This window comes from Nerophis ophidion, linkage group LG22, assembly GCF_033978795.1.
Source record: "Nerophis ophidion isolate RoL-2023_Sa linkage group LG22, RoL_Noph_v1.0, whole genome shotgun sequence".
Lineage (NCBI taxonomy): Eukaryota > Metazoa > Chordata > Actinopteri > Syngnathiformes > Syngnathidae > Nerophis > Nerophis ophidion.
In genome coordinates, this window is record NC_084632.1 from 19,046,678 (window position 1) to 19,061,677 (window position 15,000).

Consider the following 15,000-nt stretch of genomic DNA (forward strand, 5'->3'; position numbering starts at 1 on the left):
ATATGTGTATACATACATTGTATATACATGATGAATTTATATATATATGTGTGTAAGTATATATCTATATATGTTTATATATATATATATGTGTATTAGGGCTGTGCGATATATGCGATATACGACTATATCGTAATATTCCTGTATATATATACACATGTGTAAATCCATGTGTATATATATACAGTATGTATACATATGTATATATGTGTTTATATATACGTATGTGTATATATATATATACATATATTCCGCCCGATTGTAGCTGAGATAGGCGCCAGCGCCCCCCGCGACCCCAAAAGGGAATAAGCGGTAGAAAATGGATGGATATAAATACACAGTATGTATATGTGTGTACATATATATATATTTATACAGTATGTCTACATATATGTATATATATATGTGCGTATATATACACACATACATATATGTATATATATGTATATGTGTGTATATGTATGTATATATATCTACGTGTATATATATACATACATATGTATATACATTTATATATACCTATAAATGTATATACATATATATATACATATGTATTTCATATACACATAAAGTATATATATACACACATATGTGTATATTAATATATATGTGTATACATGTATATATGTATACACTGTGTATATGTATGTATGTATGTGTATACATATATATATATATATATATATATATATACATATAGACATTTTGAAAGGCAATTTAAAATAAATAAAGAATAGTGAACAACAGGCTGAATAAGTTTGTTATATGAGGCATAAATAACCAACTGAGAAGGTGCCTGGTATGTTAATGTAACATATTATGGTAAGAGTCATTCAAATAACTATAACATATAGAACATGCTATAAGTTTACCAAACAATCTTGTCACTCTTAATCGCTAAATCCCATGAAATCTTTTACGTCTAGTCTTTTACGCGAATGAGCTAAATAATGTTTGATATTTTACGGTAATGTGTTAATAATTTCACACACAAGTAACTCCTGAGTATAAGTCGCATCCCTGGCCAAACTATGAAAAAAACTGTGACTTATGGTCAGAAAAATATGGTACCTGCTATTAAAGCACACAAGTCAATTGAATATTTAAAAATAAAAGTATGAATGCTAACATAAAAGCAGTGTTTCTTGTTTTAGCTTGGTGACTGGCACAATGCATCTGTGACTACATGCCGTATTATCTTTTTTAATAAGAGAAATGTTTGTTTTTTTTGTTTCTTGGAACTACCTTGTGGCTTAATATCAACACATGGTCATCAATGAAAAATGATCGTCAACAGACATACTCATAGGGTTAACTAGCAAATGATTCATTCTTATTCAGTATATAATGTAGACTTGAAGAAAATTAAACAATTTGCAAAATGTTTTTGTTTTTTTCAAACAGAAATCAGCAATCTGCTGTTTATTGGTATGTTTTATTAGACGGTTAGTGCAAAGAGTGAAGGTGATTAAGGCAGGATAAACCCAGCAAGCACAAGATATTAAAACAACGTTGAGAAATTGTTGAATTACGCAAACGTAACTTTGGATCAACATGCTTTTTGACGGCGTTTAATCAATGTAGGGTTCTGACTTAGACTTGACCATTGAAATGTGGTCATATCCCAACCAACGATGTGGATCCAACAATAGGAACAAACGTTGTCTCAATTTAAAAATATAACAATTTTGCAACATTGTTCACAAGTCAGTTTAAAAAAAAAAATGTATGTATTAACATTGTATCAATGTCTTGTGCCTGCTGGGGAAGAGGCTAGTTAGACTCGCTTAGTCAACACAAGTCATCAGTTTAACAGTTTGAGTTCATGGAAGCACACTTCGAAAAATATAATCTGCATCACATTAGACATTAGAACATGTGAGGACTTGAGTAAATGTAGCTGACTTGGAAAAAAAATCACATTAGAAATGACAATTGTGCAGCTTTGCAACTCGTAAAATACAAGCAAAAACCTCAAACCGTATATAAAATGTGGAACTAAAGAATTCCAAGTCTATGCTGGACAGTATTCATTGACACAAATTATTGCAAAAATATATTTTGTATATGTCTTGCTTGTTCACACATCCACCTGACTTCAAATTTGCAACTTCTTGAGGACATGCAATAGCGTCGCCTCCACATTTACTAAACATGTCAGTCAGTTGGGGACCTCTAAGGCCCAAGACGCACATTACATATGTTCCTTATGTGATGTGCTTGTTCAGTTAGGTTAGCTGTTTGAAATTAACCAGGGAGATTTCCACATGTTTTAATATTATTGCATTGTTATTTGATTATTTGATAGCAATGTAGTTAGAACAGGATATAAACAAAGTAAACACACGTTCTCTGAAGATCTCTTTCCGCTCCATAGACTCCCATTATAACTGATATTTTGTAACGGACTGTAATTCTGGTATATTAAGCTTTTTTCATTAAAAACGAAATTAATCTCATTCACGACTATTATAAAACCGTAAAATAGTGTTTTGGTGTCATTGATTCAGAAAACCATGAGTAGAGCTTTGCTTAGCGTAAATGAATTAACTGCCATTAAACAGCTGAAATGTGATAAATTATATTGGACAGTTATAAAAGACTTGTGTGAACTTAATAAACTCAACCAAGTCTTGCCTGTTTTCTCGCTTCTATCAAGCTCACCAGGCACTGTGCGAATATTATTTTTTGTGTCTACTTTGTCAAAATTAATGTAATGACCTATTCAAAGCTGTAATTGCCAAACTTAAAATATTCCACTGTGCAATAATTTTTTTTTAAATATTGCGTATTTCACATTTTACCATTATATAAAAAATTTGGGGGAAAAAGGCTATAAAACCTATCAATCAATTTGATATAAAGTTATTAAAATATTTCAAAGTTTAAAAGTAAAATATATATAAATGTTTTGAGCTTGTCCCTTTTGGACCCAAAGAAAGTGTGTGTAGTCAATCTTAAGGTTGCACAAGGGTTAAACTACAAACATTTTCTTTGCGTTATGGATAAAAGCAAAGATGCTTTTTTTTTTTTTTTTTTTTTTTTTTTTTTTTAAATTGACCAGAAACATTTTATCTAGAAATTGCTACGATAGGCTCATGTTTTCTTAGGCATTCGTGTCATTTCTGAGGGAATTTCTGTTTCAGTTGAAATGGGCACTGAATATAATAACTTAATATTTGGATACATAATGACAAGTATTATTAAAGAAAACATTTATAGTTTCAGTATACAATGTTAGTGAGGTGCAAATAACACATGAGCTCCATTTACAGTCAAAGCAGAAGTTCATCAGTCAAGGACATAATACAACCTGAATACTCTCTATGGAAAAATAATATTCTCATATTAACAATACTTTGAATGCAGGGCATATTACAACATATAAATACACTTTATATTTAGGGAAAATCCAGTGAAACTTATCACAGCCCAGATCCAGTTATTATTGTATGCTTTTGTAGTGGGGTCACGTCACTCTGCAGGCCAGGACTTTTGGGTGCTGGGTGGACTCCTCTGAGCCGTTGGACTCCCCTGAATGATGTGTGAAACAAGTATTAGAATAGAATAGAAAGTACTTTATTGATCCCTGGGGGAAATTCAACACCCCAGTTCACTCACAATAAACAATAATAATAATAAATAATATATAACATATATTATATATAATATATGAATAATATAAATATATTCTACATTTAAGTGCAGTCAAGAAGGAACATATGCATTATACAGTCTGATGGCTGTCGGTATGAAGGGTATAAAGGGTAACTGTAAAGATGGAAAGCAATATTCTGTGTACTACATGTAATTTGTACATTTTAAAATGTACCTTTAGGTCCAGTGTGTAATAGGAAACTCATCAAATACATTTTGGCAATAGTTCCATAAATATGGGAGTAATATGTACGGCTGTACTGTATATCGATAGGACTTTTATCGATAATGATACAAATATCGATACCAGTATGTATATGCACTATAAAAATGCATTTTTTATAACACACAAAGGTTGTACAACATCATCAAGTCTTTTACCAGCACCTGCTATTTAGATCTTAAACAAGACAACTATGTTTGCAGTGCGAGTTATGTCATCATCTTGAAAAGACCACACTGATGCATCACTGTGTTTCTATTCATTACAATTACACTCAGCTGGAAATGAGTGATGTGCAAATCAATACTGAAATATTGGTACCGCCAATACCAGATTCTTATGGTCTAATATCAATATTTTTGATACTTTAGTTTAGGAGTGGCCAAACTTTTTCCACCAAGGGCCGCATACGGAAAAGTCAAAGTATGTAGGGGCCTTATTGATATTTTATTATAAAAATAAAAAATAAATTAAAAAAAGGTCAAAACAGATATTGTCAGCTTTGTATTATAGGTGATACGGTATCTAAGTGTATTGTTGTTACTTACAACATGTTTGGTTTTTCTCATTACCTACCAAGTTTTTTCCCCCATGTAAGAATAGAATATAAATAATGTGAATGTGTGTCTGCTTGCATGAAAATGTTAATGTTCAGTTACACATTTAAAAGTGTTTACTATAATTGTTGTAATTTTTCAAAATAAAGAAAAGTAAATATATTTTATTAAAATTTTGAGTGCTTTTAATACTTTAGTGCAGGAGTGTCTAAACTTTCTCCACCATGAGCCGCATACCAAAAATTCAAGTAGGAGAGTGCCATTTTGATATATTTTTAATTTTTTTTTAAATGCTAAAAACAAATGTATATTTAAAGATACAACTTTGTTAAAAGTGACTAAGCATATTATTATTAGTTTAAAATGTTCAAATTTTTCTCATTGCATTACATATGTTATTTAAAAATTCAAGCAAACACATTAGGTATATTTGCACAAAGTATCCGTATCGGATCAATATCGCCGATATCAGCCTGAATTTTACTTGGTATTGGAAAGAAAATCACTGGTGTCGCACGTGTTAACTGGGTGTGCCTTTTGTAAAGTTTATGTTGCACAAGGACGTACTTGTGTGACGGACAGGAGGCCATATTGAGTGTCGACAGCTACTGGTGTCTGTGTAGTGTGTACCAAATAATTAAAAAGACTCAGTAAGCAAGGGTAATAAGCACTATATTTTCCAGACTAAAACGCTACTTTTTCCCAAGCTTTGAACCCTGCGGATTATACAAAAGGCGCAGCGAATCTCTGGATTTTTCTTCGTTAACTGCCATAATGTTTTGTATACAACAAATTTACGTGGCAGTAACTCCCAACAGAGACTGAAAGTGTTCTTACTTGTGCTATGGCACCATCTTTTGGACGAGTTTGCTCACTATAGGTGCCCTATAGTCTGAAATATGCTTGATCTTCAAGTTTGTAGACTCAAGAGACAGAAAAACTTAAAGTGAGTGACGCCAGGCGTCGACTAGAGACCTGTCAGCAGATGCTATATTGATTCAACGCAACTCTATGGAAAAATATATTAAATACATTTTTCACTTTTTTCAGTGGATTAATATTAGCCTGTAGATTACTGGATCATTGAAACATGGTAGTGAGTAAAACATAGTCACTTCAAACTGACACCAACTCTTCTTAGCGTGCGTTACTTTGAGGGACTTTTAAGGAGGAAATATTCTTACAAACTAGTGTGGTGTTGCATCATGATATTTAATTATTACAAACGGATTTCTTATGCGTAGCAGCTGAAGTAAATGTGACACACCGCGTGTCATAATTACAAAGATCGGTTAAAAAAAAAAAAAAAATACCGATAGCTGTATCATTTGTTTAGAGTCGTAACGGTCCTTCATGACCGATCCTATTAGGAACCAGTACCAAGAATTACCGGTACTCTGTAGGGATGTATAACGGCTACCGGTATTTTTTGAAACCGGTTCCTAAGTAGGTCGGTCTGGGCGATATTGCCTTTTTTTAATATTTCAATATTTTAAGGCCATATCGCGATACACAATATATATCTCGATATTTTGCCTAAGGCTTGAATGAAAACTTGATGCATATAATCATAGCAGTATGATGATTCTATGTGTCTACTTTAAAACATTCTTCTTCATAGTGCATTAATATATGCTACTTTTAAACTTTCATGCAGAGAGGGAAATCACGACTAAGTTAATTTACCAAAACTGTATTTATTAAACAGTTATTGAGCAGTGGCACAAACATTCATGTCATTTCCAAAAAAGAAGGCGCAAGATTGTCAGGGACATTTTAAGTGTGAAATAAAAATGAGCTGCGTGATAGGATATCAAATAGTGTTCGTCCTTCGCTATGTGGTAGGTTACTGCGGACGTTATTAAATTTTTTTCATACAGTGTCGATGTGGAAATGGTTTCCTCGACATACTGTTGGTGTGGCACCGAATGGTGATGTTGACATGCGGAGTAATCGCTCTTCATTCTCTCGTAGGTGACTTTTCAAATGATGCTACATATTAGCAGTAATGCTACTTTCGGTAGCAACACTCTTGGCCCCTCCTTTACAAATTACAGTTGTCTGTTCCACATATTCCCACTTGAAGCCAAACCACCGGCAGACGATTTTTCTTGGGAATTAATTCTTCCTTCATTCGCACCTTCTTTCTCTCGTATTACAACTCGCACGGCTTCGCTAGCATCACAGCTAACGTTACCCATCCTGCTACCTCTCTGCTCCGCGAGGGCGTATACGTACGTGACGCATGAAGTGACAGTATGTGACGTATGTAAGAAGGTGTGCTTGTTATCCGTGAGAAGGAGACACAAGAAGGAGTGGGAAGAGCCTGCAATGTAATGCCCGCAGCTAAAAGCAACTGCGTGAGAATGTATACTCGAATATCACGATATAGTCATTTTCTATATCGAACAGAGACAAACCCGCGATTTATCGTGTATATCGATATGTCGCCCAGCCCTAGTGAAGACCGTAAAGATTTCGGACTAATGATACAGCTTTCTGTGTTTTTTGTTCCAGCTGACCCCCGGGATTATGACACGCTGTCACATTTAGTTCAGCTGTCATTGCTACACGTTAGAAATAGCTTTGAATAATGACAAATAAGTAAGCAAAACCACAGTAAAGTTTTTAACACAATTTTTCCTCCTCAAATTTTCTTTAAAGTCATGCACGCTGTGTCAGTTTGAGGTAAACGCACTTTACTCATGACAAGTCACAACCGCATTTTATCAACCGTCCTCCTTGCGATCCAACAATCCACAGGCACAATATTAATCCACTTTAAAAAGTGAAAAAATGAGGTAATGTAATAATCCATAAAGTTGCTTTGAAGCAATATTGCGTTGGCTGTGACTGACAGGTCTCTAGTTGCCGTCTGACGTCACTCCATTGCGCTACGTTTGCGTGGCATCAACACATCTTATTTGAATATGTTTGTTCGTTCTGTGTCTAGACTACAAACTGGACGATCAATCATTATGCTTCCTCACTGACTCTTTTTATTTCTATAGTACACACACATATAACTGTCAAGACTCAATATGGCTTCCAGTCTGTCACGCAAATAATTGTGTGTAAAACGTAAAAACAAATAACATTTCCTATCGTTACAAAATGCACACCCACATAACATGCTTATTGATTGTATCGATTTATATGATATATTTGATACATCCTGTAAAAGGTATGTCTTTTGCACATTCATGCCATATATAAATATTATTTCCAGCTGAGTGTAATGGTCCATCCTTCCATCCGTTTTCTACCGCCTGCCCTTCAATGAATAGAAACACAATGATGGATCTGTGTGTTCTTGACAAGAAGATGACATAATTGCGTTTCACCTTGCACTGCACACATAGTTGACTTGTTTAAGACTTTAAAAAATGGCGGTTGATTAGGGGTATAATGGTACACAAAAATTTCGGTTCGGTATGTACCTCGGTTCATTTTTGGTACAGTAAGAAAACTACAAAATATAACTTTTTTGGTTATTTCTTTACCAAATTTGCAAAATCTTCCACCAAAAATATTTTTCTAAGTGGAATATTTGATGTGAAGTAATGGGAACCTTGGATAGGTCAATAATTCATAATAACATTGATTTTGATACAATATTATGTTTTGAGCAATGACAGTTTGAAAGAAAAAAAAAACAGCTTTGTTTTATTAGTCAATGTTGCAATTTTCTCTAAATTAAATTAGGCTTTAAGCTTTTTTATTTCACTTATTATTTTAATAGTATTTTCAGAATGTGCCGTGGGCCTTTAAAACATTAGCTGTGGGCCGCAAATGGCCTCCGGGGCACACTTTTGACACTCCTGCTATGGATAATAAAAAATAAAATCTGATAAATCTATGGGTAAAAAGCAGAGCCTGACGACGCATGCGTTTTTATCATAGCTCGCTCGCTCTCTCCGTCTCCGCCCCTCCCTCACGAATGTTGCTGCGCACACAATGTATTTTGTTTTTAACCCCTTCTTAACCCTCAACGCACATTGAAAATACACGCTACCCTAACTTAAAATGCCGGACATTTGAGGCATTTAAGAAACACCACCCGGACAGCCCCGCAAAAGAGGACATATCCGGTGAAAAGAGGAGGTGTGGTCAGTCAGTCTATTGTGACCCGGTCGCTGCTAACATGCCCGTGTGTTGTTGTTTTTTTTGATTGATTGAAACTTTTATTAGTAGATTGCACAGTACAGTACATATTCCTTACAATTGACCACTAAATGGTACCACCCGAATAAGTTTTTCAACTTCTTTAAGTCAGGGTCCACGTAAATCAATTCATGGTGCCTCGGTGTGCATTGTTTACACAACGTGCGGTGCGTTACTTAATATGTCCGTGTGGAACTTGTTCGGTACAACCGAAACGGTTCAATACAAATACACATACCGTTACACCCCTACTGTTGATAAAAGACTGCCCTGCTGAGATGTTACACTACATCATGATGGTGTTCAACTTCTCAATATAAACGCTAATTAAAATTTATTTCTCCACATCTTTATTCCCACAAATTACATATAGTACCCATAAACATCGATAAGTAATATCAATGAGGGTGTCATATCGATACAATTCTAACAATATACCGCCCTAGTACTACAGGTATGTATCCGTCCCCAGTAATATGTGCTTTTTAGACAGAAACAAATGCATGGTTGTAGTAATGCCACAAGAGGGCAGGAAAGCATGCATATTTGAGTTCTCTACTGTGGACTTAGTCTACTATTTTAGTGGATACCCAATAAAATCACCATGATAATATTTACTAAAGCCTTATAAGTAATGATTTTGGACAACATTGTGTGTGTGTTGAACAACACAGACGACTCACCATAGCACTTTGAGGTTTTGCATAGTTCATATGGGCGTAGAGCAGCACAGCAGTGTCATTGTGAGACGCCTCCAGTGCGATGGACAGCGCATTGCTGCCGTCCTGGACAAAAGAAACCAAAACAAATTCATTTCCAATTTGAGATGGCGATGTTGTGTGTCGGCGAAGACCTATCAACACTATAGTGCTGTGTTGTCACATTGTGTGAATGGAGTTGTGCGAGGGTGGAGTTTCCCTACCACTGCCAGTCCAGCTGTGCTGTAATGAAACACAAATCCAACAGCAGCTGACTCATTCTGGCTTTCTGCACTGAAATGTTAGTCCGTCTGTCTTTTGTCAAGCACTCAGATCTCAATATGTAATACAAGTCAGCTGGTTAAACCCTAATTGTGACGTGTGTGTCGTTCGCTGCGAACAGAAGATATTTGAAATAATCCCCTGAGGGGACGAGTTAGCCACAGCGGTTTATTTGAGGGTGAAGACAGACAAAACTGAAATCGGATTCTGTTCCTGTCATGCTGTGCTGAAAACCAAAGAGTAGGAAGAAGCTAAGTGCATAATGTTCCATGAGGAACTGTTTCCCTGAGTACAGACGAAGCTGAATCACAGATGTGAGCACAACAGGCACGTTTTTGTCACAATTACCCAGAAGGCTGTGCGGCAGCAGAACAAGCTGACATTCAACTACAAACAGATATGGATGTCATGATGTCTACAGGAACATACTACACTCTACGATTGTCAAAGGTATCGATACCAAGAAAAAAAAATTAAGAGATGTGCCGAACAATCAATCAATACCGGACGATTTTCTTGAAAAAGTACGTGATAACCGATTAATGCCTTTCAACGGCGATCACAAACGCTGATCCTCTTTGAACTACATTTCTTAGTATCCTAACAACCCAGCCTTCATCACTTCACTTAAGTGCTAAGACAACAACTTAGAGACAATCTTCTGTTGTTTGGCAACACTTTGAACACTACTGGTTCACTTCTTTCACCGGGAGGGAAAAGTGTGGTCTAGGAGCCATTTGCAAAAAAATTTTTTCAATAAACGAAAAAAAAAAAAAGAAAACAGCAAAAATGGTCAAGGAGAGCAAAAAGACATAACACAATGACATTTTAAAAAAGATATCATGAGAAAAGGCTGAAATGTTGATACTAATAACAAATAGATTTAAATGTATATTTTAGCCTTTTTATTAGCCTATTTCATGAGAAATTAGAGTGCTTCCGAAAAGTATTTATAGCGCTTTACTTTTTCCACATTTTTTGTTACAGCCTTAATCAAAAATGGAATAACTTGATTTTTGTCTTCAAAATTCTACACACAATCCCAGTGTTCCTTTTTAAATTACAATTTAAAATATAAAATGACATGTACACAATGCTTTGATTTCAAGTAGTTGTATTTTCATTGTTATTACTCTATTTTTTTTACATGTACAGTGCATCTGGAAAGTATTCACAACGCTTCACTTATTCGCATTTTGTCATGTTACATACAGCCTTATTCCAAAATGAAATAAATCCATCCGGAGTTGGGGGGGCGGGGTTTGGTGGTAGCGGGGGTGTATATTGTAGCGTCCCGGATGGGTTAGAGCTGCAAGGGGTTCTGGGTATTTGTTCTGTTGTGTTACGGTGCGGATGTTCTCCCGAAATGTTTGTCATTCTTGTTTGGTGTGGGTTGACAGTGTGGCGCATATTTGTAACAGTGTTAAATTTGTTTATACGGCCACCCTCAGTGTGACCCGTATGGCTGTTGACCAAGTATGCATTGCATTGCATTCCCTTGTGTGTAAAAGCTGCATATATTATGTGACTGGGCCGGCACGCAAAGGCATGTTTATTGGCGCTTTGTACTTTTTGAAATCGATAACTTTGAAACAGATACCGATAATTTACGATTTTACATTTTAAAGCATTTATCGGCAGATATTTTTGGATATCTCTACCCATTACCTCCCTGCTTGGCACTCAGCATCAAGGGTTGAAATTTGGGGTTAAATCACCAAAATGATTCCCGGGATGCTCACCTCACCTCCCAGGTAATGAACAAGTCAAATGCAGAGGACACATCTCACCACCCCTAGTGTGTGATAATCATTTGTACTTTAACTTAAGGTGACTAAAGAGTTTTATTTCACGTCTAGAAGGATCTCAATAATGTGGAAAATATATTTAAGTAGTTCAATTTACAATGATTCCTACTTTGCGAGAATTTATTGCGGTCATGTCTGAAACCAGTTAACAGCAATAAAGGAGGGATTACTGTATAAGTATCGACAACTGAAATTCTGGTATAGTGACAACCCTGCTAATGTAAAAGTTAGATATATTTTATGATTATTATAAACTGCATTAACTAACCCAAATGTTATACGGATCCTTAACCTAACCTTGACTTTTAAAAATGGCAGACAAATTTGCATTATTGGCTTAGAATGTCATTTTTATGGAAGTGCAAGACAAAATTTGAGCAATCATGAAAAAAAAGCAAATAGATCAATACACAACCGCTGCTTTGATGGGAAGACCCTCCAAAAGTGTCTAGTAAGAGCAAAAAAAGTCACTAAGCGCTTAAAAAAAAAAAAAGAAAATATAGAGGGGTTAGAAAACAAAGGGGCTAAGTTGGCAACGCTGATCCCGCCTGTTTTGTCTTCTTATTCTCTGGCAGACCAGTTGCATATAAAGTGTGTTAAGAAGCACACTATATACGCAATATTAACGCATGCAAATAAAAATGTGCAATAAAACTAAAGCCACTGGTCAAGTGGTTGAAACAAGGATTTACTTGGACTTAATCAGTCATCCACCTCTCGCCAAACAGCTGTCGACTTTTCATACGTGCTCAGAAAATTGAATACTCAAAGTACGTATCTAATCAGATATGTTCAGTCCTGCAAACTCCTACCTAAAAGATCACAGAACTTTTAAAAAAAGGCAACTTAAGACAACCTGGGAATTAATTTCAGGCGCAATTACAGAGAAGAGCATGGTTCCAAAGTAAAGTTCCTGTGATGGAAAAGGGACTCAAGACTTGTGTTTCAATATTAGGTAAAACAAAAAAAAAAGCAGGCAGTTCAAACTCAATAGCAGAGTGTTGGCCTTAGTTAAAATATGTAGTATTCTTACTGTTATGAATGGACAGTGAGAATGATGACCAATAAAGACCTCAAGACATTTGAGTTCACCTACTTTCCAGATTTCCACTTAAAATCAACTGTTCTTACAAAAATGTATGCAAATTTTAGGTTGATCCAGTGCAAGTATGATTGATAAAGCACTCCAGAAATTGGACTGATTTAGTATTTCAGTCAAACTGGCCATTTTATGTCAAACACCCAAAGCCAATAGCGTTCATTCTGCAAGAGATAAAAAGATTTACGATCCGTTTCCAGCAGTCACCAACACTACTAGTAAAGCTCAACAGTTCAACCTTGATAATCAACAATGTTGTACAGTTAAAGCCATATTAGCTAATAACCATTTAACAACATAGAAGCAACAACTATTAAAGAAACAATATGCTGACATGACAAAACGTGTGTTGCAGGCGTACAGTGTGAGTGAGGTACTTAATGTCTGCTGCATGTCTTACATTATCAACGATGGAGATGTCGCAACCTGGCTGCTCCAACAGGAGTTTGACAATCTCAGCTCGGCCGTGCTCACTGGCGCACATCAGCGCCGTAGAGCCTTCGTCGTCCTGCACGTTAACATTGGCGCCGCACTCCAGTAGCGCCTCCACCATCCCCTGACGACCGTGACTCACAGCGAGCATCAGCGCTGTCTGGCCGGCCTGTAAAAGGTGAGAAATTGAAATATTACATAGCATAAGGGATGTTTTTTCAACCAAGCGCATATAAAAGCAAATATATATATATTTTTTAAAAGCTGGGAGCACTTTGATATTTTTTTGTAAATGAACAGTAAGAGCGGAGATCCGCCACCACAAGCCCAGGGAGTGTGCGTTATGTATACCACAGCATGCGTAAAATGTGAAAACCAACTTTATCACTTCAAAAAGTGCTAAGAAAACCCAACATAGACACTCTTCAGTCAATAACTGGTTCAATTATTTCACCAGGCTGGTAAAGTGTAGCCTGTGGGTCGTTTGCTGAAGTTTTTAAAATACACATTATATTTTTGCATTTTAAGTCATAAGAAAGGTTTATTACAAAATAGGGTGTAACGATTCATTTTAACAACGATTTGGTTCACAGTTTGTGGTTGCCGATATGATTCAGAGACAATATTTTTTTTTTAGAACGATACGATCCGAACTAATGCGGTAAGTTATCGATTCTGTAACTTTTTAGCAAACAAAATTCAAGCAGTGTGACTGGGAAATAAATACTGAATATACTAAATTCCTGTTATTCTTGTAAGGTAATTATGTATCAATTAATTATGGATACAAACAAGCAAGTGAATAACAATTGATTTATCTGAATAAAGTTCAACCGACACTTTATGTTAAATTAAAAAGAGGAAACCTTTTCTGCTCATATTTTCAACATTTGAGCAAATTTGAATGGAAGTACAGTAACCAACATTCCGACAGTAGATTTATCTGCTAAATAAAGTTCCCCGACCTGACCATACAGTATCTGTTCTCTGCTCCCAGGTGTGCGTAACCATGCATGTCCCCACATCCCTTTTGATGGTGTTGGTCATTCACTTCCTAATTTATATAACCTTCATCCATCTCTTCTTTTTTCTTTTTGATGAAATTACTTTTCTCTGGTTGCCAGTTGTTCGCTTCATGTTGTTGTGTTCCGGAAGTCGGTGCGTCGCCGTAGCTTGCTCCGCTGTAACTGCCGCTGTGTTTTGTTGGTCGCGTCTTTTGCGGCCTAAAGTTGTGTTGCAGTTTTTACATTATTGTGCTTTGTCAGTTGTATTTGTGGCTTTTGCAATTGTGCTGTAGCTAACAGTTATTTTGTTGTAATTTATGATATTGTCTAGTGGCATTTGCGTTTATGTCCGTCTATGACTACCATGAATTGATTTACGTGGACCCCGACTTAAACAAGTTGAAAAACTTAATCGGGTGTTACCATTTAGTGTTCAATTTTACGGAATATGTACTGAACTGTGCAATCTACTAATAAAAGTTTCAATCAATCAATAAATCAATCAAACCATAGCTATCTGACATTTCTGTTTTGATGACGGACGTAACATTTAACCATCCTCATCATTGAAAGTGCTAAACCTCATATAAAGTCTGTGGGTCTTAAATCCAATGTTTTCCTTTTAATAGTATCGATCAAATCACTCGATCCCATTTTAAAGTGATCTTGGATGACTACTATCTTTCGAAAAAGAAGCTTATTTGTTGAGTGCAAATCGATATGGTGCTACCATATGGTGCAAATGCTCATTTGTTTTTGTTTTTTATTCTCCATTGTTTTCATTTTGTTAAAATGGCTGTTAAGGCTGTAGCACTGTATTGGATCAGGCTTGTTCTTGTTTTTTTGCATATTTGAAATAAAAATATATCAATCAATCAATCAATATATTTGAAATTTAGGAATTTAAATAGATCTATGGATATATTGTTACCCCCCTATTACAAAACAAATCTAACACTTTCCCTTCTTAGTTTTTAGGTCCTTGACAGATTGATCAAATTTGTGATCGTGTCAACAACATTGTTTTGACATATCACCCTGAAAGGTTTTACATTGTACTAAAAAAGCCCAATCTT

The 15,000-nt window shown here is 35.6% G+C and overlaps 1 pseudogene; it reads right to left on the bottom strand.

Annotated features, from left to right (window-relative positions):
- Positions 1–1,382: 1,382 nt before the first annotated feature.
- The window catches only part of LOC133540638 (KN motif and ankyrin repeat domain-containing protein 3-like), a 72,867-nt pseudogene continuing 59,249 nt past the window's right edge, over positions 1,383–15,000 (bottom strand).